Consider the following 17,216-nt stretch of genomic DNA (forward strand, 5'->3'; position numbering starts at 1 on the left):
TCTAGCTTGCTTTAGAAAGGGGAGAGTAAGCAAAGTAAAGGAAAAAGGAGCAGTGGGCAGATCGTTGTCATGGAGTGGAGGTGTCGCACGGGTATGGGCACGGTGATGAAGTAGCTACGTGGCATGCCAAGAGTGCAGGTTGCATGCCCGAGGAGTGCAAAGTAAAGGAAAAAGGAGCAGTGGGTAGATCGTTATCTCATGGAGTGGAGGTGTCGCATGAGTATGAGCACGGAGATGAAGTAGTTACGTGGCATGCGAGGAGTGCAGGTTGCATGCCCGATGCCAGGAGGAGAGGGAGGTTGGTGTTGAGAGCAACGTGTTTTGAGGATGCACACATCCAAATGAGGCGGGAGGGCTTAGGAGACACCAAATAGGGGGTTTTTTTATTATTAAGTGTGTAACAAAGGCAACCAGCAAGTCTTTGCACTGGGTTGGTTAGCGTGGAGAATATAGGTCTCATATGTGAGCACCAAGGCTCAATTCCGAGCGTTGCTTGGTAATTTTACCTAGGAGTGGATGGAGAAAAGGTATCTGTGGAGATTCCACTTAATAAGAAAGTGGAATGAAGCCAGTAGGAGCCAGTGATCTAGATACATTAGAGAATGTAGATTATAGGGTACCCTCCTAGATGTGAAGTTGGGCACTTTACAAATAACATGAGCTTTGTTAAATGAAGGATCTAAAGTGATTAATCAACCTCACTTGTGAGTGCGCGTAGTGCGGACGCGTGTGTGCTTTGTGTGGTACAGGAGAGGAAAGAGGAGAGGAGAAGCATTGTGTGGGTGGAGTGATGAGGAGCTCCTTATTATTTTAGGTATAAGAATAATAAGGAATGTATACACAGTGGACGATCGGACAGTGGACATCCAGCCCCGGGCAAAGGCGCAGTGTCTTTACCCCAACAAACTCCCACTCAAAGGCGATACATCGATGAGTGGTACATACTAGCTAAACTACTAATATTTACAAGAAAATAGGTGGGAGACTCTCACAACCTATGCCCACTGGCTCGCTCGGTCGATCAACATGCAGTCGTATTGGCTCTAGTGATAGGTGAGCATATGTATCCACGCTAGAGCCTGCGTGTAAATATTGCAAACAACTCTGTATGGTCTACAAAGCTCCAAAGTACACCATGCTAGTGTCAGTCATCGCATGACTGACAATCTCTATTGCAAATGCTCCCACTACAACTACTAGGTCGAGCCTCTAAACTAGTGGGTCGTACATGAGACTCTTGAAAACAGACAAAATCTGCGCAAACCTGGCTCTCCTAGCCTCCCCTGTGCATCATCAGGACTACTCATCACGTATGGATGTGTCATCGTCGACAGTAGGATGTCTTTGTCCCTCTCACCCATAAGCGAAATTGTGTGTCGTGGCATCAACTCATCAGCCTCTAGCACGAGCATATCAAAGAACTCCATGTCTGTCATCTCTACCTCTATCTCTAGGGAGCAAACTGCTCTATCTCTACCTTCATAGGCTTTGAAACACCTATTGTGTCTCACCAGAGAATTGTCACTCTACCTTTCTCTCTATAGAATCTATTGGCATGTCCTACACAACTAAAAGCTCTGTCTCCTGAGCATACTGGAGCTCACTCGCGAAGGAGACACGTCTCTCACACAATGCATTCCAACAATAAAACCGAGACGATGCCATCTCGTACCTCAAATACATGCATAGAATATACCAAGCCATTGTGGGCTCCCTTCGCAATCACTAATGATCCACAATTTTGCTTGCATAGTGGGCTAGTTGTGAATGAATCCAAAACAAAGGTTATGCTTGTGAAAACCAACCGCCATGCATTGTGTACAACAATGAGACACTTGAAGTTGTTGAGAGATTTAAGTACCTTGGCGTTGAGGTTCCGTCCAATCACAAGTGGCATGAATGTGCTATGCGTCGTTTGGAAGCGGGAAGGAGAGCATATTATGAATTTGAGAACATTTGTAATGCGGAAAACATCAAGTGTTGGGTTCTCAAGAAGTATTTTTTTGATGCATTGGTGACACAGGTTATTCTTTATGGAGTTGAAGTGTGGGGCGGGAGCATCTCAAAGTCTACTTGGAAAGATTTTGTGAATTTTCTTACAAACCTTCTCCAAGTTAAGACACAAACACCATGTATGCTCCTACTTCTTGAGTCGGGATCTCTAGAGGTTATGGGCATGGAAAGCGTTGTGGAGTACATGATAAAGATGCATCAAAACCCCTCACATCGACTTCCTACAATTGCATGGGAAGCAAGCAAAAACGTTCAAAAGACGCATAAAAGCAAAATCTTGAGCATGGGATGGATGCAAGTCATAAAGAAGTGGTTTGGGAGATGGGATGCAATACACTTGCTACATGTTGCTTCAATTGACTCCCAAGTGAATAAAGCTTTTCTACAACACCAATGTATTAGGACTTGGGAGAAATCCGGTGGGTTACGCTTCATACATTACACCACCCATATTGCCCCCAGCTACAAAACCATGTGCTTTGATGAAAGAGGAAACCATACTCACACTTACATGCTTGAGCATATCCCCTTGTCGGCAATACACACTATCACAACCATTCGGCTTAGCTCCCATTTCCTTCAATGTGAGACAGGTCATTGGGGCAATGGAGAAGAGTCATTACGCTCACTACAAGTTCGAGAGTTTGAGTACCACACACTACTAGAATGCTCAGCTTTTGGTCACATCCGAACTTGCTTCTCTCACATTTTCAGTAATGACTTAGACCTACACACTTTCCTCTCCCAGCCACAGTGTGGGCTCTCCACTACGACTCTCATCACCACAATTTTGGAGCATTGAGAGTCACTCTAACTTTGGTCCCATAGGTCATACTTGACCCTCGAGGACAACCTCTCTCTCTCTACCTCTCCCCTCCCTTTAACTTTTCTCTCTCACTCCCTTTTTATCTCTTGCTACCTCTCCCTATCTCTATTTTTCTTTATCTCCCACTCCCTCTCTCTCTCTCTTATATATATATATATATATATATATATATAGTATGCACTAGGTCAAATGAGACCAAACAAAATATTATCCTTGATAATAGTTGGATCTCTCTAAAATCTCTCTCTATCTATCTATCTCTCCCCTTCTCTCTATGTCTTTCTCTCTCTCCCTCTCTCTCTGTTTCTCTTCCCAAACAAAAAATTATCCTTGATAATAGTTGGATCTCTCTCTCTCTCTCTCTCTCTCTCTCTCTCTCTCTCTCTCTCTCTCTCTCCCTCTCCCTCTCTCTCTCTCTCCCTCTCCCTCTCCTCTCTCTCTCTCTCTCTCTCTCTCTCTCTCTCTCTCTCTCTCTCTCTCTCTCTCTCTCTCTCTCTCTCTCTCTCTCTCTCTCTCTCTCTCTCTCTCTCTCTATTGTTATATTTCAAGCACTCCCTCCAACGTGGTAGAGGGATCTCGTAGGCAGCATGGCATCTAGGCCAGCGTAGCCCCGGGCGTCCAACCCCACATCGTCCCTTTTATCCTTGAGAGTTGGGAGTCGGCTCATCATCCTCGTCTTTGATCCTCATGCTCCAAAAGCTGGCCCAATCGCTATCGCAGTCAAAGGATGAATACAAGTAAATATAAAAGGTTCCTAGTACCCACACAGCTCACTACTAGCCAGAAACATTCCATCCAAAAGAAAGAAAAAGGCACACATAAAATGCCCTCGGTTTTCTCTCTTAAAATTTGAAGCATTTACTTGGGCATTGAATAGAAAGACTGCGCTCGTGTTGTAACGCATGCTAGAGTTATGTGGTGTTCGCATTTAGCTGCTCTCTGTTGAGTATTGAGTTCATGCACGAAAGGAAGTGTTATTTCTTGTTTGTAGCTAGCAACGAGCTTCGTTTCCACCTACACGTATCGGTGACTTGAGAGAGCTATGCACTCGGGTTACCACTCATATTGTTCAATTTGGTGTAATAAATGTATAGAAAGCTTTTCAAGCACTAGCTTAATTGAGCGCTTGAGACATATCAACTTTGTGTGTGTGTGTGTGTGTGTGTGTACTCATACAATCATGAGAGCCCAACATTTGCAAAGATCGGGGGTTTAGTGTATTTTAACCGTCTACAATTGCAAAATACCACGTAGATGTCAATTTAGTTTATATTTGCAAAGGCTTCAAATTTTTATATCTGAAGGGGAATCTAAGTGTGCCTTTTTGTTATTCTTTTGAATGAAACTTGGAAGCCATGTTTCTAGCCCTGTGGGCACTGACATTCGGGAGCTTCGCTTTGAGAGCACCCTTTGTCGTCCTTGTCCTAGAGTGAATCTTAGTTGGCTTCCAAATTACAAAACCATCTTTGACAAACTTGTTTGATGTCTTGTTGTGAATTGTCCATGGAAATTTTGTTAACCTCAATGGTGGTCTTTGACCACACTTACGTTGGTTACACGCTACTCCATTGCCCACCTTAATCAACTCTATCTTTCAATCATTGCATGCCACGTTAGCTTTGGGTGCAAGAGGCCGTTACTTCCCTAACTGGCAAGTGAAGTGTGAGTTGCTGACACTTAGGTGGTATCCTCATCAATGCCAAAGCTTTATGAGTTTTGGACGGCCTACTATGGGTGCCCAATTATGGCATCCCTCATGCCATAAAAAAGTGGCCATGTTTTGGGCAGTCTTTTATTTAAAAATAGCAGTGTGGAAACACCCTGAGGACGCTAGCCGCCAGGCGCTCCTTTGGAGAGAGAGAGAGAGAGAGAGAGAGAGAGAGAGAGAGAGAGAGAGAGAGAGAGAGAGAGAGAGTCATTAAATATCTAATATCTAACCAACCCAAATGATTTTCTCATATTAAACTGATCATTTAATGTGGAATAATAAACGGGAACAAGGGTTAGAATATAGACATGTGCTTACGGATCTATCTCTACACGGGGCCAATGGTAAAGGGGCCTAAATGAGAGATGGTCTGTCAAAGAGCAAGGTTAACTAATGGAGCTTAAAAGACCTTAGGGTTAGCTTCATTAAAGACCTCCAATGGTTAGTGTTAAAAGTCCTTTGACCTTAAGCAAACTAGGGCTGAGCTTGAGGTGGGAACCCGACCTAAACTTGTCTTTGACCTTAAGCAAGCTAGGGTTGTGCTTGAAGTGGGAACCCAACCTAAACTTGCCTTTGACCTTAGGCAGAGCTTGAGGTGGGAACTCCACCTAAGGTGCTTGTCATGCTTGATGACTAAGGTACTTGAGGTACTTGTCATACTTAATGAGGAAGTTGCTTGAGAAGCTTCCTATGCATGGGGGGTAAGATGCTTGAGTAAAAAAGAGACCCTACACAATTAATGAGGAAGTTGCTTAAAAGGCTTCCTATGCATGGGGAGTAAGATGCTTGAGTCAAAAAGAGACCCTACACACTTAATGAGGAAGTTGCTTGAGAAGCTTCCTATGCATGGGGGGTAAGATGCTTGAGTCAAAAAGAGACCCTACACACTTAATGAGGAAGTTGCTTGAGAAGCTTCCTATGCATAAAAGTCCCAAACTTAGGGGGATCTTTCACCTAACCTTCCACTCACCCAAGGGGCACCCCTTTTCTAAAAGGGCACATGGGACACATGTCAGACTCTCACTAAGCTTAACCACATGGGGTGCTTGAATGCTACTGGTTGGGCTAAAGAGGGGTCCAATGAGCTTCTACTTCCATCCAAAAAATATCTAGATATTTTCAAGATCTCTCTCTCTCTCTAAGGGGTAAGGAGGACACTTGTCAAAAGACTACCCATGTACTTGACTGCATACTGCATGTGATTGGTTAGGGGGAGAGGGGTCCAATGAGATTGAAGCATGTGGAAAAGCTACCACTCGCCCAAAGCAAGGAGGGGGGGTGCTAGGGGGATATACTCCACACACACACACTCATTTGAAATGGCATTCTCACTTGGTGAAAGTTGAGGAACACCACCTCCTTCTCCAAGCTTGTGAGAAGTGAGAGCCTACATCAACACTCTTGGCTATGGAATGCAAATCCAACCAAGAGCCATGCTTCAATGCTTAAGCTTGCCATCTTCTCCATCTCCATTACTATGCTAGTATGTATGCTAGCAAGAAGAGTAATGATAAGTGAGGAACTATTTCTTTCTCCTATAGAATGTTTCTTCTTCCTCTTCCCTACCCTCATTCCCGACTAGCTCTCTCCACCTTCGAAGGTGTTTGAGGCCTTGCGACTGAGGCTTGGGATAGTTAATGCTTTCTACAAGTTTATGTTATGCTTGTGATCCATGAAGCTTTCCATCTTCATTGCATCACGTAGGTCACAAGGAACACAAAGATTGTATTGTACCAAGTCTCTCTTGATGGGAGAAACTATAATACAAATGCCTATTGGAGGGGGACCGGTTCCATATGAATCCGGTCCTCAACTATTGTCATGTTCTCTAAACTCTCTCTCTTGCAAAAGTATTGTTCATGCCAAGTTAACTGAGTACCATGTTTATGTTGCTACCATCAATTAAGTTCACCCACTATGCTCACAAAGCAATCTCTCAAAAATGCTTCACCTAATTTCCTAATTCCGCTACTCTCAAAGTTCATAGGCCATTTACATTACATTGGTATCAGAGCATTTGGTTTCTCTTTTCTGTCTTAAGAAGAGAGGTCCTTAAGTAGCCTATTAATGGTTGTTTTTGTTAATTATATTAGGGTAAGTTGGTTTGGGATCTATTATCGATTTTGTTGAGCCCACTATGTGGGATATGGTGCACACCTCGAGAGCTTTGGTCTTAATAATGGAGTCTTTTTAGACTTTCCTATGGCTTTACCATTATTGAGCCATAATAAGTCCAAAAGGAGCTATCCCTCGGCAACTTCGCTATGTTAGATTCACTCCACTACTCTCTATAATTAACCAATTCAAGCCGTGGGTGTAGATAGTTAAGTGCCTTTTTTCAAAGGCTAAGAGGAGTAGCAACTAAGGTTTTGAATTGCCAAAGCATACACTAAGTAAACATAAAAGTTTAATTAACATGGTTGACAATAACCAAGAGAGTAGAATAAACATTGATAACTTTGATTTTGCACATGAAGGTGCCAATGATGATGCCCCCATGTTTGTTAATTATCTTGTCACTAGGTCGCAACAAGCTATGGGCAACCCCACTTTGCAAGCCGAAGTTACTGAACAACTTCGTGCTTATGGGATTTCCTTTCCTCTCCAAGAGGAGAGAGAGCTTACGAGGACTCTTGAAGAGACCCCCAAAAGAAGACTCTCTCCCATACGAGAGGAGGAATCCAAAGATCAAGAAAGCAATGAATCCCTAAATTCCTCTGAAGATGTGGCTCCACGAAGAAGGCGGACTAAAATATCACCAACTCCTCCCAAGAGAAAACGGTTAACCCATAGTCCTTCTCCTCGTCACTCCAAAAGGGAAGAGAGGAAACCAAGGAATAAAAGGGCAAGAAAGAGGTCCCTCTTCTCCTTCTTCTTCACCTTCCTCCTCTATCGATGAAAGCTATGGCTATTCTCCTAGAGAATATAAGAGGGGAGGGCATCGCAAATCTTACCCTGCATGGCGAAGGTCACAAAAGCTCAAGAAGTTCAAAGAGGGAGAAAAGAGTATCTCTTTTCTCACCTATGATGGCACCTTTGGTGCTACCGACAAAGTATTGGCCTTCATCCAACAATTTGATGCGGCCTTTGGAGACGAGGGCTTCACAGAGTCCTCTAAGCTACGCCATGTAGCTATGCACTTCCAAATATCGGCTCGTCAATGGTGGGCTAGCCTTCGTGGCAATGGCAAAGCCCCAAAGACATGGAAAACTCTACGAGTTTCCATCATGAAGCAATTCCTTGCAAGCGATGCAAAGGACAAAGTGCTCACAGAATGGTGGAGTTTAAGACTTCTCTCTCATGAGTCTATCCACAAATATGTGGAAAAGTTTTGGGATTTACATCTCAAGGATACTGTCTTTCAAAAGATAGACTTTGTTGAGCAAAAAAAACAATTATGTGTGGGATTACCTGAAGAGATGGCCGAGTATGTCAACTCTCAACGGCCTGACTCTATCAGCGAAGTAATCCACCATACCATGGTTGCTTTACGTATCAATTTCCAACAAGGGGTTAGACGGAATGTCAAACCCATGGAAAATAAAGACAAAAGTGATGCAAAGGGAAAAATTAATACCCAAAATTTTTCCCACAACCATTCCAACAACAATCGGTCCAAGGAGAAAGAATTTTACAAAGGTAAAAATAAACTCTCTCCTGAAGAGCTTGAAACTTTTCGCAAGGATCACAAATGTTTTAAGTGTGGGGAGCAAGGACATGGCTACCCTGAACCACTTTGTTTGCTTCCGCTATAGATCTAGTGGCCACCAGGTTTACCATCAGATCCGCCGTTTGAGACGGCGGGGTGGGGACCTCACACTCTATGTGGCTTTGATAAAGGAAGGACATGCTATCACTTTTCCCTTTTCTCTAGCAGGACCAGAGAGAAACGAAGAACGCACCTGCACATTACAAAGATGTATTTTTTTAGTTTGAATAACTAAACAGATATGTCTACTTGTCAATGAATGGATCTTTGATAAAGTTTAATATGTTATTCTAGTAACCTTCAGGATGTGGTTACATGGCGTGATGTAGCATCTTTGAGTTTCCATAAGTTTTTCCCGCGCGCCATTTGGACAATTGCCATTAGTGCAACTGATGTGGTGATATGGTGCGGTGACATATTTTTGAGTTGCCTTAAGGCTCCCCCCTACACCATTCACACGATTGGCAATGATCTCAATTTTTCCTTTTCTCTAGCAAGACCCTAGATCAACTGAGATCTGGCCTGCACATTAGATAAATGTATCTTTAAGTGTGAATGACTTAAAAGATATGTCTACTTGAAATGGAAGTTGTGGTCTATGGGTCTTGAACTTCTGAGGAAGTCACATATGCTATTTTACCCTATGTATATAAGAAACTCTCTCTCTCTCTCTCTCTCTCTCTCTCTCTCTATATATATATATATATATATATATATATATATATATATATATATATATATATATATATATATATATATATATATATATATATATATATATTATTGTATGCACTATGTGAAATGAGACCAAACAAAAGATTATCCTTGATAATAATTGGATCTCTCTTAAATCTCTCTCTCTCTCTCCCCTTATCTCCCTATCTCTTTCTCTCCCCTTCTCTCTCTCTCTCTCTCTCTCTCTCTCTCTCTCTCTCTCTCTCTCTCCCCCCCCCCCCCTCCATTCTCTCCCCCTTCTTCTATCTTTCTCTACCCCTCCCTCTCACTCTTCGTTCTCCCCCTTCTTCTATCCCTCTCTCCCCTTCTCTCTCTCTCTCTCTCTCTCTCTCTCTCTCTCTCTCTCTCCTTTTATTGGCTTCCTAGAATCACATATGAAGTAAGTCAAAAGGTCCAAAAGACATGCAAGAGAAAAATATTAAGTTTGGGGTGGATGCTTGACATTAAGAAATGGTTTGGAAGATGGGATGCATGCCACTTGGTCAAGGATGCGTCGATCGACTCCCAACTTAATGAGGCCTTCTTACAACACCAATGTATCATGGCTTGGGAGAAATTTGGAGGTTCTCGCTTCAACCATTACACCACACACGTTGCCCCAAACTATAAATCTCTTGTCTTCTCCGAACGAGGTAACCGAACCCATCCCTACATCCTTGACCCCATCCCATTGAGTCCGATCCACACCATTGCCTCCATTTGTCTTAGGTCCCATTCTCTACGGTGCGGGACAGGACGTTGGGGCACTGGCGAGGAGTCTCATCGACTTTGCACCTTATGCACTCGTCAAGTGCGAGAGAGTGAGTACCACACACTACTTGAGTGCTCAGCTTTTGACCACATTAGGTCCTCTTTTCCCCATATATGCAACCATGAGCTCTCCCTACATACCTTCCTCTCCCAACCTCGATGTGGACTCTCTATTGCGATGCTCATTTCAGCCATTTTTGAGCATTGAGAGTCACTTATGACCTCCACTTACACCACATGACATGTTCATTTGGTCCCATAGGTCATATCTGACCTCCGATGACGATAATAGAACTCTCTCTCTCTCTCTCTCTCTCTCTCTCTCTCTCTCTCTCTCTATGTTATATTTCAAGCACTCCCTCTAACGTGGTAGAGGGATCTCCTAGGCAGCATGGCATCTTGGCCAGCGTAGCCCCGGGCGTCCAACCCCACATCGTCCCTTTTATCCTCGAGAGTTGGGAGTCGGCTCATCATCCTCATCCTCAAGCCTCATGCTCCAAAAGCTAGTCCAGTTGCTGTCGCATGCAAAGGATGAATACAAGTAAATATAAAAGGTTCCTAGTGCCCACACGGCTCACTACTAGCCAGAAACATTCCATCCAAAGAAAGAAAAAGGGCACACTTAAAATGCCCCCGGTTTTCTCTCTTAATATTTGAAGCATTTACTTGGGCATTGAATAGAAAGATTGCTCTCGTGTTGTAACACATGCAAGAGTTACGTGGCCTTCGCATTTAGTTGTTCTCTGTTGAGTAGTGAGTTCATGCACGAAAGAAAGTGTTATTTCTTGTTTGTAGGCAGCAACGAGCTTCGTTTCCACCTACACATATCGGTGACTTGGGAGAGCTATGCACTGGCGTTACCACTCATATTGTTCAATTGGGTGTAATAAATGTATAGAAAGCTTTTCGAGCACTAGCTCAATTGAGCGCTTGAGACATATCAACTGTTTGTGTGTGTGTGTGTGTGCACGCGCCCACGCGTGTGTGTGTGTGTGTGTTTACTCATACAAGCATGAGAGCCCAACATTTGCAAACATTGGGGTTTAGTGTATTTTAACTGTCTAGAATTGCAAAATACCAAGTAGATGTCAATTTAGTTTATATTTGCAAAGGCTTCAAATTTTTATATATGAAGGGGAATCTACGTGTGCCTTTTTGTTATTCTTTTGGGTGGAACTTGGAAGTCATGTTTCTAGCCCTATGGGAACTGACGTTCAGGAGCTTCACTTCAAGAGCACCCTTCGTCGTCCTTGCCCTAGAGGGAATCTTAGTTGGCTTCCAAATCACAAAACCATCTTTGACAAACTTGTTGATGTCTTGTTGTGAATTGTCCATGGAAATTTGTCAACCTCAATGGGTTCTTTGACCACACTTAGGCTGGTTACACACTACTCCATTGCCCACCTTAATCAACTCTATCTTTCAATCATTGCATGCCACATTAGCTTTGAGCACAAGAGGCCATTACACACTTCCATAACTGGCAAGCAAAGTGTGCCTTGCTAACGCTTAGGTAGTATCCTCGTCGACGCCAAAACTCTAAGAGTTTTGGACGGCCTACTATGGGTGCCCAATTATGGCGCCCCTCATGCCATAATAATATCATGTAGACAATGAGAAGTGGCACCATTATATTTTTGTGTGTAACCCCTTCTGCCCAAAGGAGTGCCCGCCATTGGCCATGTTTTGGGTAGCCTTTTATTTAAAAATAGCAGTGTGGAAACACCCTAAGGACGCTGCTGCCAGGCACTCCTTCAGCTTGAGAGAGAGAGAGAGAGAGAGAGAGAGAGAGAGAGAGAGTAATGGAAATGGCCTATGAACTTTGAGAATAGCGGAATTAAGAGAATAAGAGTGAGCATTTTTGTGAGACTACTTGGAGCACACAGAGGGTGAACTTAATTAGTAGTAGCAACATAACCATAATACTTAGCGGTAGCAACATAAACATAATACTTAAATAAGTTGGCATGAACAATACTTAATTGGCAGTAGCAGCATAACCATAATACTTAATTAAGTTGGCATGAACAATACTTTTGCAAGAGAGAGAGAGTTTAGAGAACTTGACAACAATTGAGGACCGGATTTATGTGGAGCTGGTCCCCCTCCAATAGGTTTTTGTATTATAGATTCTCCCATCAAGAGAGACTTGGTACAATACAATCTTTGTGATCCTTGTGACCTAGATGATGCAATAAAGATGGAAATCTTCATGCATCACGAGCATAATATAAAAATTGTAAAAGCATTAACCATCCCCGGCCTCAGTCCCAAGACCTCAAACACCTTCAAAGGTGGAGAGAGCTAGTGGCGGGGAATGAGGGTAGGGAAGAGGAAGAAGAAGCATTCAACAGGAGAAAGAAATAGTTCCTCACTTATCATTACTCTTCTTGCTTAGCATAGCATAATAGCATAGTAATGAAGATGAAGAAGATGGAAAGCTTAAGCATTCAAGCATGGCTCTTGGTTGGATTTGCATTCCATAGCCAAGAGTGTTGGTGTAGGTTCTCAACTTCTCAACAAGCTTGGAGAACGAGATGGAGCTCGTGCACTTCACACTATGAGAATGTGTGTATGTGTGTGTGTGTGTGTGTGTGTGGGAGGGTATATGGATACCCAAATCAGTCCTCCCTCTCATGCTTGGTCACCCCCCCCCCCCCCCCCTCTCTTTCTTTTATATTATTTGATTATATCATTTGGACAAGTCTCCTCTTTTCCCTCTTTAAGAGAAAGAGCTTAATTATTTATTTAAATGCATCTAAATTCTCATTGGACCCCTTTAAAGCCTATCCAATAGGATTCAAGTACATCATGAGGGAAAAATGGGGAGGATCTTAACATGTGTCTTTTATGCTTCTTAAGAGATTGTTGGCGGATACGCCGCGACGGATGTCAGCACAGCGAGAACTCACCTAACAAGATTTGTCAGCTAAGGACGAAGTTCGACCCGCAGGCGCGTGGAAGCAAGCATAGGGTGTCAATCTACACTCGACCGACTCTCGACTAATTCTACCCAATGTTTAAGCTACAGCCTTCAGGAGTGCATAAGAGGAGATTTTCTACAACGCTTTCTAGAGCCGAATACACATCAAACGGTCTCGAAACGCCATAGAACTTGAAGGAGACCTTACTAACACCAATAGGTCGCTCTCCCTAAGGTCCATGAACCAAAATCCCAACCCAAAACACACGGTGCAAAATCACATAGGATGTCTGGCCGAAATTTGCAGGTCGTCGTTTCCGAAAACTAAAGTGCCTAAGGTGTAGCTCTACTCAATGCGAACGTGTGGATATGCTGAAATGCAAAAACGGATAACGTATCCTCACCGAATCACCAGACGAAGCTCGTAGGTCGAGCTCGCAAAAACGGACCGTACGCGCGCAATGTAGGTATTGGCGCGTAGCTCTCGTAGGGGGCAACAGGCTGCACTTCTCCGCACTCGATTCCGACCATCGGTGCGCGTGTAGCATCAAGATGAAGCTCTCACTCTCTCTCGTACACAGTACGCTCACTCACAGACTTCACTTTTTTAAAATGACAATGGTTTTTCATTAAGGTCAAAAAGGGATATAAATACCTTACAATCTCAAACCCTAATGTTCCAAATTAACCATCTACTCAATCTAAATGTCAAAACTGGGATACAATCTGAAAACTTCTCTAAGCGCCAATATTTACAAAGGTGAAATGTCGGGTTTTCTCAATAAATGAATAATTACAAAAAATAATAATCCGTCTAGCAGTCATTCTCCGTTGGGTGTGTCCAGCTTCTAACACTCCCCCCCTCCTTGTTCATGTCGTCCCCGACATGGCTGTTGAGATGCTTCTTCATCGTAGGCTTTCTCTCCTCTTGAGAAGTGACTCATATCTTGCATGTTGAGCTAGTAGCGTCGGGCCGAATATGTATGTGCTGATTGTGAAGAAGCCGGTGTAGAAGGCTTCTTCAAAGGCCTGGAGGTGATAAGATGGTAAAAACATAATCCTTTGATACAATGCATGTATCACCTCGTGAGAAGGCTGACGAGACAGATCGTATGCACATCTGTATGTATCTTGAAAGAAGAAGATACTGTCTGTCGCCTGGCCTGGTTTGAATGTCTCGAAGACTGCCAAAAGGGTTTTACAAATCTTTCTCATCATGATGCAAGATAGGTCAGGCGAGCCAGTGAACAATTTGATGGCGCCCGTTAGGGTTTTCACCATGTATTGCTCACTTATTCTCTCGCCTGTTTTCAAGCCTGGCAGCTTCGGGTAATTTAGCCAAGTCGATTGGCTTCTCTGCAATAGCTCATGGGCCTTCCATGTCCTCATCCTTGGTAGAGGGTAGAAACTGAGGTTGTCTCTAATCACTTTAGGTGCCTCTACCAAGTGGATTAGATCTTGAGGATACTTTGTCAGCCATGCCTTTCTCCACCTAGGCTGAGAGTCTACTATCAGTTTGACCCCTTCAGGTTTGGAGATGTCTACTTTGTACATTGGCGTTGTTGGCTCTTCTCTGATCCGCTTGTTGATTGTGGCAGCTTCATACTTCAACAGAGGATATGGGAGAGAGGGCTGTAGCCATTCACGCCGAAGGTTGCTGGCATCTATCTTCTGAATAGTCATTGATTTAAAGACCCTCTGCTCCCATTCCAAGGCTTCTTTGGCGGTGTCTTTGACTGCCACTTCTATGGCTTTTTGCAGCTTCTCTTCTTCCTCTTGTGGCTCTTGTGAGGGTCCTACAAGGATTTCCTCTTGCATGGTGGTGTCCAATGGATCTGCCACATTCTCTATGTCTATTCTCTCCATGGCTGCCGGCCCAGTGCTAAACTGCTGCTCTTCAATTTGATGCTGGCCTCTCAGCTCTTCTATCTGCTTCTAAAATGTTTTCTTCTCCTCTTTCGCTTGCTCTCCCATGTTGACGAGGAGGTCGTTCAGATCGGCATTTATCTTTTCCGCCTCCTCGAGCTTTCTCTTGATGGCTTCTAGCTCATTTTGCATGGCCTTGTGCTCTTCTTCCAGTTGGTTCTGCATTACCACTAACCCCTCGGCCAGCATCAGTCTTTGCCGCTTCTCTAATGTCAATTCATTTTGAAGCTCTTTCATTTGTTCTTCATTTAAATCAGTCTCTGAAGTAGTGTGAGTCGAGCTAGTAGCTCTGACTCTGGCAGGTGATGCTCGTAGCCGTTGGATGGTTTGATCTTTGACTTTAATCTGATCTTTAAGCTCTATTACCTCATCGTGGCTCGCCTCCTGCTCTATCTCGGCCTTTTCCTTGGCATTTCTCAAAGTTTCCACTTCCTTGGATTCTTCAGCAAGTTGCAAGGTTAGGTTGTCCCTTTCCGTCTCTGCATCTGTCAATGTCTTGCTGATTTTTATGTATTCTTCTTCAGCTCTTTGAAGTCTTTGATCTGCTGCATGATTTTCTTGTTCCATCTCCTGGCATCTTTGTAATGCCGTGGCCAGACTAGCTTGCATCTCTGCTTCTTTCTCTTTATGCTCTTGGCTTCGTTTCTGTAGTGTGTCGACTTCATATTTGATAAGAACTTCATTGGCTTTGAGATTGTCAATTTCACTTTCCGTGGCCATTGATTTTGCCCTGAGCCTGGTTAGCTTGTGCATCACCACATCCCAGTCATTGGTAGGTGGCTGTAGGTCCACTGTATCAGTGGCCATCTCTTTCAGTTCCACTAACCGCCGGCTCTGCATCTGTTCTTTGGGCCTTGTGCTTGCTAGCTCAAATGCTACTGTAGCTGCCTCTTCTTGTGAATATCCCGCATCTAGTAGATCAAGAAATGTGTTAAACCTTCTTTCCTCTGGCTCTGGATGCTCATCTTTGGGCTTTGTTTCTTCTTTCTGCTCTTCCCCTTTGGTCTCTTCTTGCTTTGAATCTTCTTGTTCATCAGATGTGTCTAGCTCCTCTTTTTGTTGAGTTTGTGGAGGGCTACGAGGAGGTGGTGATGGAGGTGGGCTGGACTCCGGGCTTGACGGTGGATTTGGTGGCTTCTTCTTGAAGTCCCGGTCCGCCTTGGTCTTTCTCTCTCTCTCTTGGCCTTCTTGCTCTTCCAGCAGTTGCCGTCGTACTTCATCAGTTGCCGTCGTACTTCATCCACTTCTTCTTCTGTAAATGGGATGTTAGGGATGTTTTCTGTCGTAGCATCCAGGATCTCGAAGTTTTTGATGTAGTCTTCAAACCTATCTCTGTGCACCCTTCGGGATGATCCCGACATGGCTTCTAATGAGGGCTTCCACAGCTCGCTCAAATCTCCTTTCAGTGCCCTCTCGGCTCTGAAGCTTTCCATCAATCTTTCGAGCCGTGCCACTTTCTGTGATTTGGTCTCTTTGATCGGCACTTGTACACTTTCCTTCTTTCCTTTCTTCGGCTCTGGCGGATCTTCTAGCACGGTCTCTAGCCGGTGCTTCAACCTTGTGGCAACTCTGGGTGCTTTGGGCTGTTCTTCCTCTTTATCTTCTTTCAGCCTTAGCCAATCATTCTGTGATGGAGGGTCAGGCCAGTTTCCCTTGGCATGTAGTGCTCCATAAACCACTTTTGTTATCAGTTCACTTGGCACAATGTAGGTGGGATTTTTGTTGCCCATCTTCACCAGGTTGTCATGGATATAAGCACATAATTGATCATCTTTGGCTTGCTCTTTTGCATTGCCCAGGTGAAGGTAGTAGCAATGGCTCCAGGCGGCATTCTGTACTTATGTGGCTGCTTTGTACACATATGGAAGTACTGGTTGTACAACTGGCTCATGACAGCCACTTTAGGGTTTGCTATATCTTCAAAGGTGTAGTTGCTCTTCTTTTCAGAGTACACCTTGACTTCATTTCTTCTCTTGGTCACACTATCCCCTTTGTTGGAGAGGTCTAGTGCGGCTGCCACTACTCTCTCTTTGATTGCAATCATAGTGTTCGGCTTGCCCTGCAGATCAGTAACTCTGACCACTCCATCTTCTTTGATAGTGGTCGTGAATTCCCACACTCTTTTGATGTCGATTCCCGCTGGCAGAGCTTCAAAGTAGTTATGGAGATCTATCTTCTCCAGGTACTCCCCCATCTTGCTTCTGATAAACTCATTGAGCTCCCGACGTAGCATAGGTAGCTCTATTGCATTTCCTTCAGTATCCTTGAACACGCCTTGGTAGATCTTCAAATCATTGGACTCTAGCAAGTCCTCCTGAATCCACGTGCTGGTTGGCTTCAGAGTTCCTTCTGGGATGACAAACGGCTCTACTTCTTCCAAATAGTCTTTTATTGTCATCCTCTTCTTCTTTGCCGGTGATTTTGCGGCTGCCATGGATCCTGTTGCACTCAGTAGTCCGAAGTTAGCGTTTTTTGCATATCAGCTGAGAAACTGAGTTTGAACTATCCAAATGACTTGAAAATTGAAAATAAAAACTTAAAAGGAACTAGGGAAACTGTGCATGTGCTCACAGTATCATTCTGGCCAAAATTTATCATTTAGACATCAAACGCGTAGGATGTCTAT

Source organism: Adiantum capillus-veneris, chromosome 29 (assembly GCF_014529385.1).
Source record: "Adiantum capillus-veneris isolate H3 chromosome 29, ASM1452938v2, whole genome shotgun sequence".
Lineage (NCBI taxonomy): Eukaryota > Viridiplantae > Streptophyta > Polypodiopsida > Polypodiales > Pteridaceae > Adiantum > Adiantum capillus-veneris.